At 46.7% G+C, this 14,159-nt stretch overlaps 1 protein-coding gene across 16 annotated transcripts in view; it reads left to right on the top strand.

Annotated features, from left to right (window-relative positions):
- MEF2C (myocyte enhancer factor 2C) overlaps positions 1–14,159 on the top strand; it is a 382,771-nt gene that overhangs the window by 55,072 nt on the left and 313,540 nt on the right. For 15 of the 16 annotated variants that reach the window (XM_063963987.1, XM_063963979.1, XM_063963982.1 and 12 more), the window contains one exon: positions 10,546–10,629. The exons of the other annotated variant lie outside the window; for it this stretch is intronic. The gene's annotated coding sequence lies outside the window, so the exon portion shown is untranslated. The remainder of the gene's footprint in view (positions 1–10,545; positions 10,630–14,159) is intronic. 16 annotated transcript variants of the gene reach the window in all.

Here is a 14,159-nt window from a genome sequence, read left to right as displayed (position 1 = left end):
TGTAGCACTGGCAGCTTTACACTTTATGATGAACACAGTAAGGATAGCAATAGAAGGATAAAACACATTGATATTGCGCTTCCTACCGTGATCTATTTGATACCGGTTCATATGCCCTTGGGAGAACAGCTGTGCCTCTCTTGCAAGAGTCGAAAGGGAGATCCCACTGCATTTCCTTCCACTGCTGTGTTTCCTTCTACTGCTACGATTTCCCGGTAGTCAGGATGCCGATGGTCACATGATCAATTACTGCATCCCGACACTGAAGATGCCAACACCAGAGGGGGTAAGTATTTCTATCCTCACTGTCCCCTGCCCTAACCCTCGGGTATCGGCTATGGCTAACCCTGGGGAGGGTCGGCTAGCTAACCCTCGGGGGTGGTGGCAGGGGCATATCTACCCATTAACCAGAATGGCACTCGCCAGGGGTGCCTACCGTTTGAGGTGCCACCCATGGCCAGGTGGTAGAATGACCCTTTCTTATGACTAGCACTATCATTGCTGCAGTCTGTGCAGCTGCTCAGAGCATCATTACGATGCTTCGGGCAGTGCTGCACTTACTACAGCTACCAGCCCCGCCCCGTCTGTGTGATGTTGTGTGGCCAGGAGGCGGGTCCAGCAGTCTTTACTGTGTAGGGTCAGATTCAATAGGAACATAGGCGTGCGCACAGGCACACACTGTCAGCCACCCCTTCACGACAGAGCCGACTGCCCATCCAGCAGCATATGTTTCTAATTAATGTCCACCAGCGGCGCCTGGTCTGGATTACTGACCGGGAGAATCATGGTTCCCAGCTCCCGGCTCCTGCCCCCAGCCGTCCCTTGTATCTGCGATGACGTCATGCAGTGCGCGCGCACACACGCCTGCTCTCTCCCCATGTTCCAGGCGTTACTAGGAGCTGTGTACAAACATGGGTGCTTCTCCTAGGTCGGACTATAGTGACAGGTGGCCACGGCTCAGCGGCATTACCAAGCAACGACTTTGTTTGAGGGGGTAATATTGTAAAATTATGTTTATACAGGTTGAGTATCCCTTATCCAAAATGCTTGGGACCAGAAGTATTTTGGATATCGGATATTTCCGTATTTTGGAATAATTGCATACCATAATGAGATATCATTGCGATGAGACCCAAGTCTAAGCACAGAATGCATTTATGTTACATATACACCTTATACACATAGCCGAAAGGTAATTTAATACAATATTTTGAATAACTTTGTTTATTAAACAAAGTTTGTGTACATTGAGCCATCAGAAAACAAAGGTTTCACTATCTCAATCTCACTCAAAAAATTCCGTATATTTCGAAAAATTCCATATTTCAGAATATTCGGATATGGGATACTCAACCTGTATTATATTAAAGGCACTTAAAACAGATTTTATACAGTATATATATATATATATATATATATATATATATATATATATAAAATTAATAAAAATTAATATTATTTTTTTAGAAAAGTGCTGTATAAAATTTTGTATATAATTTCTGATTCTGATACCCAGGGTGTTGCCTAAACCAACCCCCCATTACCACAGCCTACTAACTCCAACCCTCCCCATGGGTGCCTAAACCCAGCCACCCCCTCCCCGCAGTCTAAACCTATCCCCCCTTCCCACAGCCTAACCCTCCCCCTCAGCCTAAACCTAACTTCACCCCCCTGCACCTGCCCCCCCACACACACACACACACATCTTACCTCTCCGGCGGCCCAGCTGTAACTCAATTAGGATCCTGGGTGTCGGGATGCCGGCACAGGGATTGTGATCTCATTCGGGATGCTGGGCGCCTTCATTTACCTGACCACTCCCAGTTACCCTCCAAAATGTTGTCTACCTGTCACTCACTTTGTGACTAATTCCTCGGTGAGATAGACATCGCAATTCAATCACATTATCGACCGATTTTCAAACAATAGCCGCATTGTGACCACATCTGAATGACCCCCCCTAAACTTAACACCCCCTGCAGCCTAACCCTAACACCGCCTCCCCCCTGCAGCCTGATCCTTACTGTCCTCTCCCATATAGCCTACCCCAGTCTCCCCTCCCCTGCAGCCTAACCCTAATCGTCCCCCCGGTGCACTGAGTCTGCCCCCTCATGAGGAGGCTGGTCCCGGGTCATACTGTTGTGACATCAGAGGTCCTAGCCCACTTGGATCAAGCATCTAACTTTACCAGACATTTTCTGCATCAGCATGTATCAACCACTATTGTTGGACTGTGGCAGAGAGAAAGCCTGTACAGTGGCGTCGGAACGGGCGGGGGAAGGGGGCTGCAAGCCCCCCCAAACAGAAAGAGGCACAGGCATTGGGGAGGGGGAGCGCTTACCTCTGGATCCCCTCTGAGACTCCTACTGTACTTTAAGTCTGTCACCGGCGCCGCAGCATGCTGCCCCCTGTCCTGTCCGTTTCTTCACCACTGATGCATTACTGTGTGGGAGGCGGGGATGTCCCAGCATGGTCACGCCTCCTCCCAGTAATGCATCCCTGAAGTGAAGAGCCGACCAGGACTGGACATGTGGCAGCAGGATGCGTCGCCGGCAGCAGCTTTTTTACAGTAGGAGTCTCCACAGGAAGCCAGAGGTAAGTGCTCACCGCACGGGGGAGGGGAGGGTGTATATCGAGGGGGGGAGCCAAAATGTATATTTCACTATGTCCCCCCCAACTACAAAACATTCCTGCGCCCCTGTGCACAGCTGTAATTATTCTGAATATATGGGGGGGGGGGGGGGGGCGTCTGCCCCTTATTTTGCCAGGGGCTCTCAGACCTCTAGATCCCCCCCCCCCCCCCCCTCTAGTGCCTAACCCTCACACTTCTAGCAGTGGCATAAGTTTGTCCCAGTTGCCTGGAGGCAAGATAAATATTGGTGTGTCCCCCCCATATATAGATAAAAATATGTATGTATGTGTGTATGTATGTACCTTTGTATGTATATATATATATATATATATATATATATATATATATATTTATATCCTATATAATAGCCCAGATCTCTCACTCTGTGACTGTGTGGATAATGCTGGGCGTGGCTAGGAGCTCTCATTGGGTTAGCACAGGGGTGTGCAATTATTTCAGCTGGGGGGCCGCTTAAAACGTCCAGTGAATAGTCGAGGGCCACACACAAAATATCTTGTAAATCGGGTCTGAACTGCGCATGCACCGCAGTCCCTACCCCCTTCCCCCCCTCCCCTGAACCTATATAGCAGTCCCTACCCCCATTCTCTGAACCTATATAGCAGTCCCTACCCCCCATCCCCCTCCTCCCATGAATCTATATAGCAGTCCCTACCCCCCTTTCCTCCCACCTATATAGCAGTTTTTAACTCCCCCCCCTCCCCCCCTCCCCTGAACCCATATTGCAGCTTAAGTACAGATCCATTTCAGGTACTTCCTGGGCAGGGGGTTTACCTTTTTTTCCCAGTGGAAGATGATCCACTGCCTGATCCCCGCTGCCCGTGCTTCACGGAGTCGCTGCTGCTGCCCGCTGCCCGGAGTCACTGCTGCTGTCCGCTCCCCGGAGTAATTGCTGCTTCCCGTCGCTCGCCGCTCCTGCTGTGGCTCTGCCCCCCTGTGCCGCCCAGCGCATGACATCACAGAGGAAATCCGGGTCAGCAGACCATGTGACGTGACCGGGATTTCCTCAGCGGGGCCACGTCTGGCAGCAGTGTAGCGCAATGACAAGCGGGTCAGCCAGTCGGGCCGCATGTTGCCCATCCCTGGGTTAGCAGCATCTCTATCACACCCAGTCCATAGCTGATTGGGCGAGAAACGCCCTCCCACACAGGCTACATCCAATGGGAGGCTCTGCCCTTTGGCTGCTGTGTGTTCCCAGAGCAGGATTAACAATGGGGCTGATGGAGCTGCAGCTGCAGGTCCACACCCCAAAATAGGCCCACTGCATCTGCAGCATCATACCCTCCATCAATTTACACATAAAAATTGCTACAAATTCAAAAAAGGGGCGTGGTCACGGGTACAGTGGCATAGCCACGCCCCTTTTCCTGTACTTTCAATGGAAGATTGGAGAGCCAAAAATCGGTACAGACCATAAAAAAAAAGGTACTGTACCTGCCGAAAATGTACAGCTGGGGGGTATGCCACTGCATCTGCAGCAAGTCTCTGTGCTGTAGATAGGGGGGGGAAATCCTTTTACTGCAGCGTCCTATGTCCTGCTGCCAGTCCGCCTGCCCCCTCCGGCATCAACAATCCCCTCTACCTAGCCGTGGTGGAGGTGGAACCAAAGCTGCTGTGGACACCGGTATAGATGTGTATGAAAGCGGCGCAGCGGAAGGCTTTCATAGCCCTCCCTGCGCCGCATAGTCTCTGAGCCCCGGAGCCTCCTCTGCGTGTGATGTCACAGAAGTGCCTCCCCGCCACAGCCGCGCCCAGATCCACAGAGGCCCTGACTCCGCAACACAGCACCTCGCCTGCCGGCCTGGAGGCCCCGAGCTGGCTAATGTAAAGGATAGAGTGGGTGATATCATGGAGGGTAATACCTGGACGCTGAATCAATGTAAAAGGTGACAGTGCTGTGCAGTGCAGTGGGTGTGCAGTGTCACTGACACTGCACAGCACTCTCACCTTTTACAATGATTCAGCGACTTGGTCAGTTATGCCAGCCAGTCACTATTGTTAGCACCAGTGTCACAACACGCCGCATTACAGGGAAGTAGATGCACTAAATAAACTACACCTCCCAACAGCCCTTAGCACCAAAGCATTCCGGTGCTAAGGGCTGGGAGCTGTAGTTTATTGAGTGCATCTTCTTCCCTGTAATGTGGCGCGTTGGGATACTGGCGCTAACAATAGTGACTGGCTGCTTGGCTGCTGTGCGAGTCTCCGGGAGAGCCACTGCCAAAGGGAGGACAGCAGCTTAGCTGCTTCCAGGGGGAGAAGCAGGAGAAGCATTACCCGCCTCTCCCCCACTCGCAGTACCTCCGGGCCCCATCCGCAGCACCCCCACACACACCCCTCCATCACCCGCAGTGGCTCCGGACCCTCTCCCCCAACCGCAGCACACCCGCCCGCCACTCGCCACACCACCCCTCCGACCCCTCCCTCACCCGCAGCAGCCCCTCCCCCACCCGTGGCACCCCCTCCCCCACCCATGGCACCCCCAGACCTCCTCCCCCATTCGCGTCTCCCCCGCACCAGCCACTCCCCCAACCACAACACCTACTAGGTGATTCATCAGGCCCTGTGTGCACTGTTCACGCCGTTGCAAGGGGCTACGACCCTTTAACCATCGCATGCCCTTTATCCGTGCAATATTTAACAACTCGCACAATTATGATTGGAGGTAATACTCCATATAATACAAATATTACACACCACAAGGGAGTGCAAGGGTTAAGGGGGCGTAGCTCCTTACGACGGTGTGAAGAGTGACCGTAGGGCGTGATGAATCACCTAGTATATACAGTATATATATATTACAAACAATAAGACATCTACACAGGGCACGGAACTGCATTTGGTAGGATCAATCCATTTATGTATGCTGTTATATATAAATCTGGACATTTTTAATGTGCATGCAAGGTATTTGAGACCTACAGTATACCTATACTAATTGCTTTTGAATACACACAAATATTGATTATTTGAATGACCACGGTAGGTGCCCAGGCTCAAAAATTATTAAAATATATATATAATCTATATGTTTAACCACATGTATATTTTTTATGTTTGTTTTTAATTAATAAATTATTAATTATTTTTATCAAGAGAGGCTGACTGTTGGTTTATTTGTGAAGAAATTTACACTAATTGTATCCTTTCATCTAACATCCACTGGGGCAGTATTTGCTAAATTGTTTGGGGGGTTTTGTATTTATTTGTATGTATGTTTTTAGAACAAAAAGCAGACTGGTCTATATGATTTGCTGCAAGAAAAGTATATTGATATCTATATAAAATTCATTCTAGCGCAGAAACTTTGATTTTGAATCCCCACTTTTTGACGTTTATTTTTGACGTGCCTAGGGGTGACACTTGCTGGGGGGGCAGCACAGCATTCTCACTTGCATCAGAAACCTGCTAGTAGAGATGAGCGCCTGAAATTTTTCGGGTTTTGTGTTTTGGTTTTGGGTTCGGTTCCGCGGCCGTGTTTTGGGTTCGACCGCGTTTTGGCAAAACCTCACCGAATTTTTTTTGTCGGATTCGGGTGTGTTTTGGATTCGGGTGTTTTTTTCAAAAAACCCTAAAAAACAGCTTAAATCATAGAATTTGGGGGTCATTTTGATCCCATATTATTATTAACCTCAAAAACCATAATTTCCACTCATTTTCAGTCTATTCTGAATACCTCACACCTCACAATATTATTTTTAGTCCTAAAATTTGCACCGAGGTCGCTGGATGACTAAGCTAAGCGACCCTAGTGGCCGACACAAACACCTGGCCCATCTAGGAGTGGCACTGCAGTGTCACGCAGGATGTCCCTTCCAAAAAACCCTCCCCAAACAGCACATGACGCAAAGAAAAAAAGAGGCGCAATGAGGTAGCTGACTGTGTGAGTAAGATAAGCGACCCTAGTGGCCGACACAAACACCGGGCCCATTTAGGAGTGGCACTGCAGTGTCACGCAGGATGTCCCTTCCAAAAAACCCTCCCCAATCAGCACATGACGCAAAGAAAAAAAGAGGCGCAATGAGGTAGCTGTGTGAGTAAGATTAGCGACCCTAGTGGCCGACACAAACACCGGGCCCATTTAGGAGTGGCACTGCAGTGTCACGCAGGATGTCCCTTCCAAAAAACCCTCCCCAATCAGCACATGACGCAAAGAAAAAAAGAGGCGCAATGAGGTAGCTGTGTGAGTAAGATTAGCGACCCTAGTGGCCGACACAAACACCGGGCCCATTTAGGAGTGGCACTGCAGTGTCACGCAGGATGTCCCTTCCAAAAAACCCTCCCCAATCAGCACATATAGACATATAGCTAATATAGACTGGTTGATAAAGAGATGTCGTAGTATGTATGTATTAAGAAGAAAGAAAAAAAAACCACGGTTAGGTGGTATACAATTATGGACGGACTGCCGAGTGCCGACACAGAGGTAGCCACAGCCGTGAACTACCGTACTGTACTGTGTCTGCTGCTAATATAGACTGGTTGATAAAGAGATGTCGTAGTATGTACGTATAAAGAAGAAAGAAAAAAAAACCACGGTTAGGTGGTATACAATTATGGACGGACTGCCGAGTGCCGACACAGAGGTAGCCACAGCCGTGAACTACCGTACTGTACTGTGTCTGCTGCTAATATAGACTGGTTGATAAAGAGATGTCGTAGTATGTATGTATAAAGAAGAAAGAAAAAAAAACCACGGTTAGGTGGTATACAATTATGGACGGACTGCCGAGTGCCGACACAGAGGTAGCCACAGCCGTGAACTACCGTACTGTACTGTGTCTGCTGCTAATATAGACTGGTTGATAAAGAGATGTCGTAGTATGTATGTATAAAGAAGAAAGAAAAAAAAACCACGGTTAGGTGGTATACAATTATGGACGGACTGCCGAGTGCCGACACAGAGGTAGCCACAGCCGTGAACTACCGTACTGTACTGTGTCTGCTGCTAATATAGACTGGTTGATAAAGAGATGTCGTAGTATGTACGTATAAAGAAGAAAGAAAAAAAAACCACGGTTAGGTGGTATACAATTATGGACGGACTGCCGAGTGCCGACACAGAGGTAGCCACAGCCGTGAACTACCGTACTGTACTGTGTCTGCTGCTAATATAGACTGGTTGATAAAGAGATGTCGTAGTATGTACGTATAAAGAAGAAAGAAAAAAAAACCACGGTTAGGTGGTATACAATTATGGACGGACTGCCGAGTGCCGACACAGAGGTAGCCACAGCCGTGAACTACCGTACTGTACTGTGTCTGCTGCTAATATAGACTGGTTGATAAAGAGATGTCGTAGTATGTATGTATAAAGAAGAAAGAAAAAAAAACCACGGTTAGGTGGTATACAATTATGGACGGACTGCCGAGTGCCGACACAGAGGTAGCTACAGCCGTGAACTACCGTACTGTGTCTGCTGCGACTGGATGATAAATAATGATATAAAAAATATATATATATATCACTACTGCAGCCGGACAGGTATATATATTATATAATGACGGACCTGCTGGACACTGTCTGTCAGCAGAATGAGTTTTTTATAGAATAAAAAAAAAAACACCACACAAGTGAAGTCACACGACGAGTGTTTAATTTTTTCAGGCAATCACAATATAGTATACTACTAACTATACTGGTGGTCAGTGTGGTCAGGTCACTGGTCAGTCACACTGGCAGTGGCACTCCTGCAGCAAAAGTGTGCACTGTTTAATTAATTTTAATATAATATGTACTCCTGGCTCCTGCTATAACCTATAACTGGCACTGCAGTGCTCCCCAGTCTCCCCCACAATTATAAGCTGTGTGAGCTGAGCACAGTCAGATATATAATATATACATAGATGATGCAGCACACTGGGCTGAGCAGTGCACACAGATATGGTATGTGACTGTCTTGTACTCCTGGCTCCTGCTATAACCTATAACTGGCACTGCAGTGCTCCCCAGTCTCCCCCACAATTATAAGCTGTGTGAGCTGAGCACAGTCAGATATATAATATATACATAGATGATGCAGCACACTGGGCTGAGCAGTGCACACAGATATGGTATGTGACTGTCTTGTACTCCTGGCTCCTGCTATAACCTATAACTGGCACTGCAGTGCTCCCCAGTCTCCCCCACAATTATAAGCTGTGTGAGCTGAGCACAGTCAGATATATAATATATACATAGATGATGCAGCACACTGGGCTGAGCAGTGCACACAGATATGGTATGTGACTGAGTCACTGTGTGTATCGTTTTTTTCAGGCAGAGAACGGATATATTAAATAAAACTGCACTGTCTGGTGGTCACTGTGGTCAGTCACTAGTAAACTCTGCACTCTCTTCTACAGTACTCCTAAGCTCCAGTAAATCAGGTCAATCTCTCTCTCTCTCTCCTAATCTAAATCACTGTACTCCCTAACAGCTGCTCCCCGTCCCCAATCCTCCCCACAATTATAACTAAGTCACTCAGTCTTTACTCTTTTCTACTATAACGGAGAGGACGCCAGCCACGTCCTCTCCCTATCAATCTCAATGCACGTGTGAAAATGGCGGCGACGCGCGGCTCCTTATATAGAATCCGAGTCTCGCGAGAATCCGACAGCGTCATGATGACGTTCGGGCGCGCTCGGGTTAACCGAGCAAGGCGGGAAGATCCGAGTCGCTCGGACCCGTGAAAAAAAACATGAAGTTCGTGCGGGTTCGGATTCAGAGAAACCGAACCCGCTCATCTCTACCTGCTAGGCCTATGAAAAGATGATTCCAGGGGATGGGTTTGTTTTTTGTGTCATTGCAACTTATTTTTTTTTAGTTTGTAACTAGTGAGGAAGGGAGGGGTCATGGTCAGTAAGCTGCTCCTCAGTGTCAGAGAGTTGCTCCTCAACTTGCTGACAATTTCTCTCCATCTCTCCTCTCTCCAGCTTTATTAAAATGGCACTGGCTTATTATACTCCTTTTTCCAAATAGCTTATTTTAGTGGGACATCATCTCTTATGAGATGGCTGTTGTCAGAGTCCCCTATAGAGCCATAATTTGCAACGGCAGAGTATTATCTGTACCTCGGACCGTTCAACTGCAGGGTATCAGTATTACCCATTAGAAGCAGACTGTGATCATAAAGAGTGTCACATGGTCAGTAACAATACTCAGGTAAACTGGTGACATTTAAATACTGCTCAATTATTGTCATCATGTGGCCTTATGTATGCCACAAAAACATTCCACAAACCATTACAATGTGGAAACGGCAGGATGAATCCAAGGATTCACGATATTTATATCAAATAGTATTAGTGAGAATGCGCCCATTGTAGCCCCACTAAACTGTTTATTGCTGACAGAAGTTGATCACTGTGTGGTCAACTGCTGCTATATTCCATCAACTTCAAGGTTCAACTTTCTGTACATTCAGAGATGGGTGGTATTCATGTGACCCCTGGTTGAGAGACCGACGGTCACATGACCTCCACCAACATCCCGCCCCCTCACTATCCAGACGATCGGCATGCCGACCAACAGGGACTATTTCCACTCGTGGGTGTCCACAACACCCATAGATCTCCACCGTGCCCGCAGTGAGCCCACAAGGGTCTTGCTGCACTCGCCCCTCCCCGCCGGGATCCCGGCATCGGTATGCTGACCGGCGGAAGACCGGCGGTCAGCCATATCACACCCTCCAGAGATGCCTTTTTGCATACAGTACATCTGTTGTAATGCACGCTGTTTATTCTGATCAACCACTGAGCCTACTGACCATGACAACAATTGCAGAATAAATATCTATCTATCTATCTATCTATCTATCTATCTATTTATCTATTTTTGGAAGTTTGAAAACTGTACAATGTTAGTGGCTCTAGAAATACTGTAAATCTCAAATTGCAAATGTTTATTTTTAAAGGTGCCGAATAAAAGAAACTGTGAAGTAACTTCAATGCAAATGAAAAGTTCAAGACTCTTGAAGTTGGAAGCTACGGTGTGAATGGTACGTTTTACAGGTTTTCTAGTTTTTCATATGTACCATATTCTAGCATGTTACAGTAGTTGCAGAAATAGGTAAGCTACAACTGTTAATAATGTACGACATCTAGCATATACTACATCAACTGTCTTAGCAAGTTAGCACATTGGGAATTATAAAGCAGCAAATTCATTCACCATTGCTTACCTGGAAAGTGATAAAGTGGAGAGTGAAAAAGTACCAGCCAATCAGCTCTTAACTGCCATTTTTCAAACACAGCCTGTAACATGTCAATTAGGAGCTGATTGGCTGGTGCTTTTTCACTCTCCATTTTATCACTTTCCAAGCGATTACGCATCTAGCCCTTGATAAAGTGACAATGTGAGATTACGCAGACCAGGCCCAGACTAGGACTAAAACTCTGCCCTGGTATATAAAGCACAAATGCCAACCTGCTGTGGGCTCCATGCACAATGCTGGTGCAGTACAACATGAAGCATCACCACCTTGTCCCCCCCTTGTAGAATCCTTATTATGTGCCACCTGCCCCTCTTATATATTTAACTTATACCACTTGCCCCCTTATATAATATTTTTTATTGATTTGTTTATTTAATTTATGCCACCTGCTCACGCTTATATATTTAATGAATTTACACTACCTGTACCCTTCATATATAACCCTACATATATAATATGCTTAATTAATTTATGCCAAATGCTCCCCCCCCCCCTTTATATAATGTATAATTAACGTATGCCATCTGTCTTTTGTTATCGTGCCACTGGCTGGTGGTGAGGCTTCATCGGTCCTTCCTTTTGGCACTTTGTCTTCTCATAGATCTGGAGATGAGTCATCATGATGTCTCCCCTCAACATATCACACTCGCCATTGCAGTGAGATAGTGGAGGAGGTGAGACAGAGACAGCTGGACACACCACTCTTGACTAGGGTTGGCCATCAAACATAGATGGCTACAAACCAATGATGGTTTAATGTCAATCTTAAATAGTTTTGCCATCGATGGTGGAGAATCAAAGGTTCTCCACCATCGATGGTACAGAGCCCCACGTTGGTCCACATCCCCCATTGGTGCAGGACACAGAGTTTAGCTTTGCCGCCTGATGCGCCCATAAAACCCCAGGTTCTGATTGGCCCACGGGCCAGTGAATGAAAAAGCAGGGATAACATATAATTAACGTATATAAGTAATGGATATATGAAAACCATCTGTGGGTGAAACCATAAATGATCCTCGATTGCATAGTTTGCTAGCATCGATGGTCACTTACAGCTCCACATAAATGTTAGCCATTAATGATGAGCACCCTAATGGCCATCCCTACTCATGACAAATTAGGCAAATGCCTAGGGGCGCAAGCAGCTTCTGCTGATTAAAATGATATACAGCATGCCTATATTCTGTGTGTGACTACGGCTGTATCTGCATATGAAATGCTAACTTACAGTGTATTCCTGGAACTCACTGTAACGTAGCATTTCTTATGCAGATACAGCCACATTCGCACACAGAATATAGGCATGCTGCATATAATTTTAATCAGCAGAAGCTGCTTGTGTATCATAGACACATAGTAATGCAAATGAGACGCATTTTCGTCAAAAAAGACGCCCAGCGGTAGCAGAGCTGTCAGCTGACTCACACCAGGCATCTCCTGCTGCATGGTATATTGAGGCAAGATGTATGAGGACACATGTCCAAGCAGAGGCAGAGGTCACAGTGTTAACGGCCAGGTGAGTGCTGTGTGCGGGTGGGTTGGTTGTGCAGTAGTGTTCGGCATATGTATAAGGGGCATTATGTATATGGCATTAATAAAGGTTGGCATAATGTGTAAGATGCATTATGTTTATAAGGACATTACTAATGTGTGGCATTATGGGGGTCATTCCGAGTTGATCGTTAGCTGCCGTTGTTCGCAGCGCAGCGATCAGGCTAAAAATTGCCATTTCTGTGCATGCGTATGCACCGCAATGCGCACGCGCGACATACGGGTACAAAGTCCTTTGTGGTTTTGCACAGGTTCTAGCGACGTTTTCATTCGCACTGGCGGCCGCAAGAAGATTGACAGGAAGGGGGCGTTTCTAAGTGTCAACTGATCGTTTTCAGGGAGTGCTTAGAAAAACGCAGACGTGCCAGGGAAAATGCAGGCGTGGCTGGGCAAACACTGGGCGGGTGTGTGACGTCAAAAGCAAACCCTCCAATGTTAGAATCAACGCACACGAAGAGTAAGTCCAGGGTTGGTCTTGTTTTGCACAAAATGTTTTGCAGGTGCTCTGCTGCACAGGCGTTCGCACTTCTTCAAAGCGAAAATACACTCCCCGGTAGGCGGCGACAATGCATTTGCACGGCTGCTAAAAACTGCTAGCAAGCGATCAACTCGGAATGACCCCTTATGTGCATAAGGTGCACTACTGTGTGGCGTAATGTATAGAAAGGGCACTACTGTGTGGTCTAATGAGCAACGTGTGGTGTAATGTGAATAAGGAGCAATTCTGTGTGATGTAACATGAATAAGGGACACTATCACATGTAAAATGTGAATAAAGTTGCACTACTGTGTGGTGTAATTTGAATTGGGGGTACTATTGTGTGGCCAAGCCCCTTCCCAGCAAAAAATGCCTCTTTTTGAGCTGTGTGCTGAATGTGCGCACTGTTCCTATTTAAAATAAAGGAGGTAGGAGCACCAAAATGAGGTCTGCTATGGGTGAGGGGTGATGGTGCTGGGAAAGGGGTGCAGAGTCAGAGGCGGAACTAGAGGCATCATATTTGTTAGGGCTGGCTCTGACTGCCACACATATTTTGTAATATTTGCTATCTCACCCATTTCCCAGTTTAAATTTTTATGTTTATGGTAACGTAACTGAGTTGTCCCATTTGTGTGAAAGTCAGTGTAAAATAGCGTTTTTTCTTAATATATTGCCTGTGTCATTTCAAATCTGTAATAAAAATAAAAAAGGGAATTTTTACTAATTTGCCAAAAAAATAATAAGGGGATGCCTATCTGCATAAGCACCTGGTTGGATATAAAAAAGTTATTCCTAGTAAACCATATATATATTTGGAAAAATCTGCGGCCTAATTCAGATCTGATCGCAGCAGCAAATTTGTTAGCAAATGGGTAAAACCATGGGGGTCATTCCGAGTTGATCGCTCGCTAGCAACTTTTTGCAGCCGTGCAAACGCATAGTCGCCGCCCACAGGGGAGTATATTTTAGCTTTGCAGGTGTGCGATCGCTTTTGCAGCTGAGCAGTACAAAAACAGTTTGTGCAGTTTCTGAGTAGGTCTAAACTTACTCAGCCATTACGATCACTTCAGCCTGCTCTTGCCTGGAATTGACATCAGACACCTGCCCTGCAAACACTTGGACATGCCTGCGTTTTTCCAAACACTCCCTGAAAACGGTCAGTTGACACCCATAAACGTCATCTTCCTGCCAATCTCCTTGTGATCGACTGTGCGAATGGATTGTTCGTTAAATCCATCGCACAGTAACGATCCGCTTTGAACCCGTACGATGCCGCTGTGCATTG

The sequence above is a fragment of the Pseudophryne corroboree genome, chromosome 1, assembly GCF_028390025.1.
Source record: "Pseudophryne corroboree isolate aPseCor3 chromosome 1, aPseCor3.hap2, whole genome shotgun sequence".
NCBI lineage: Eukaryota > Metazoa > Chordata > Amphibia > Anura > Myobatrachidae > Pseudophryne > Pseudophryne corroboree.
Note: the sequence above shows the minus strand (reverse complement) of the source record. Positions and strands in the feature narration are given on the sequence as shown.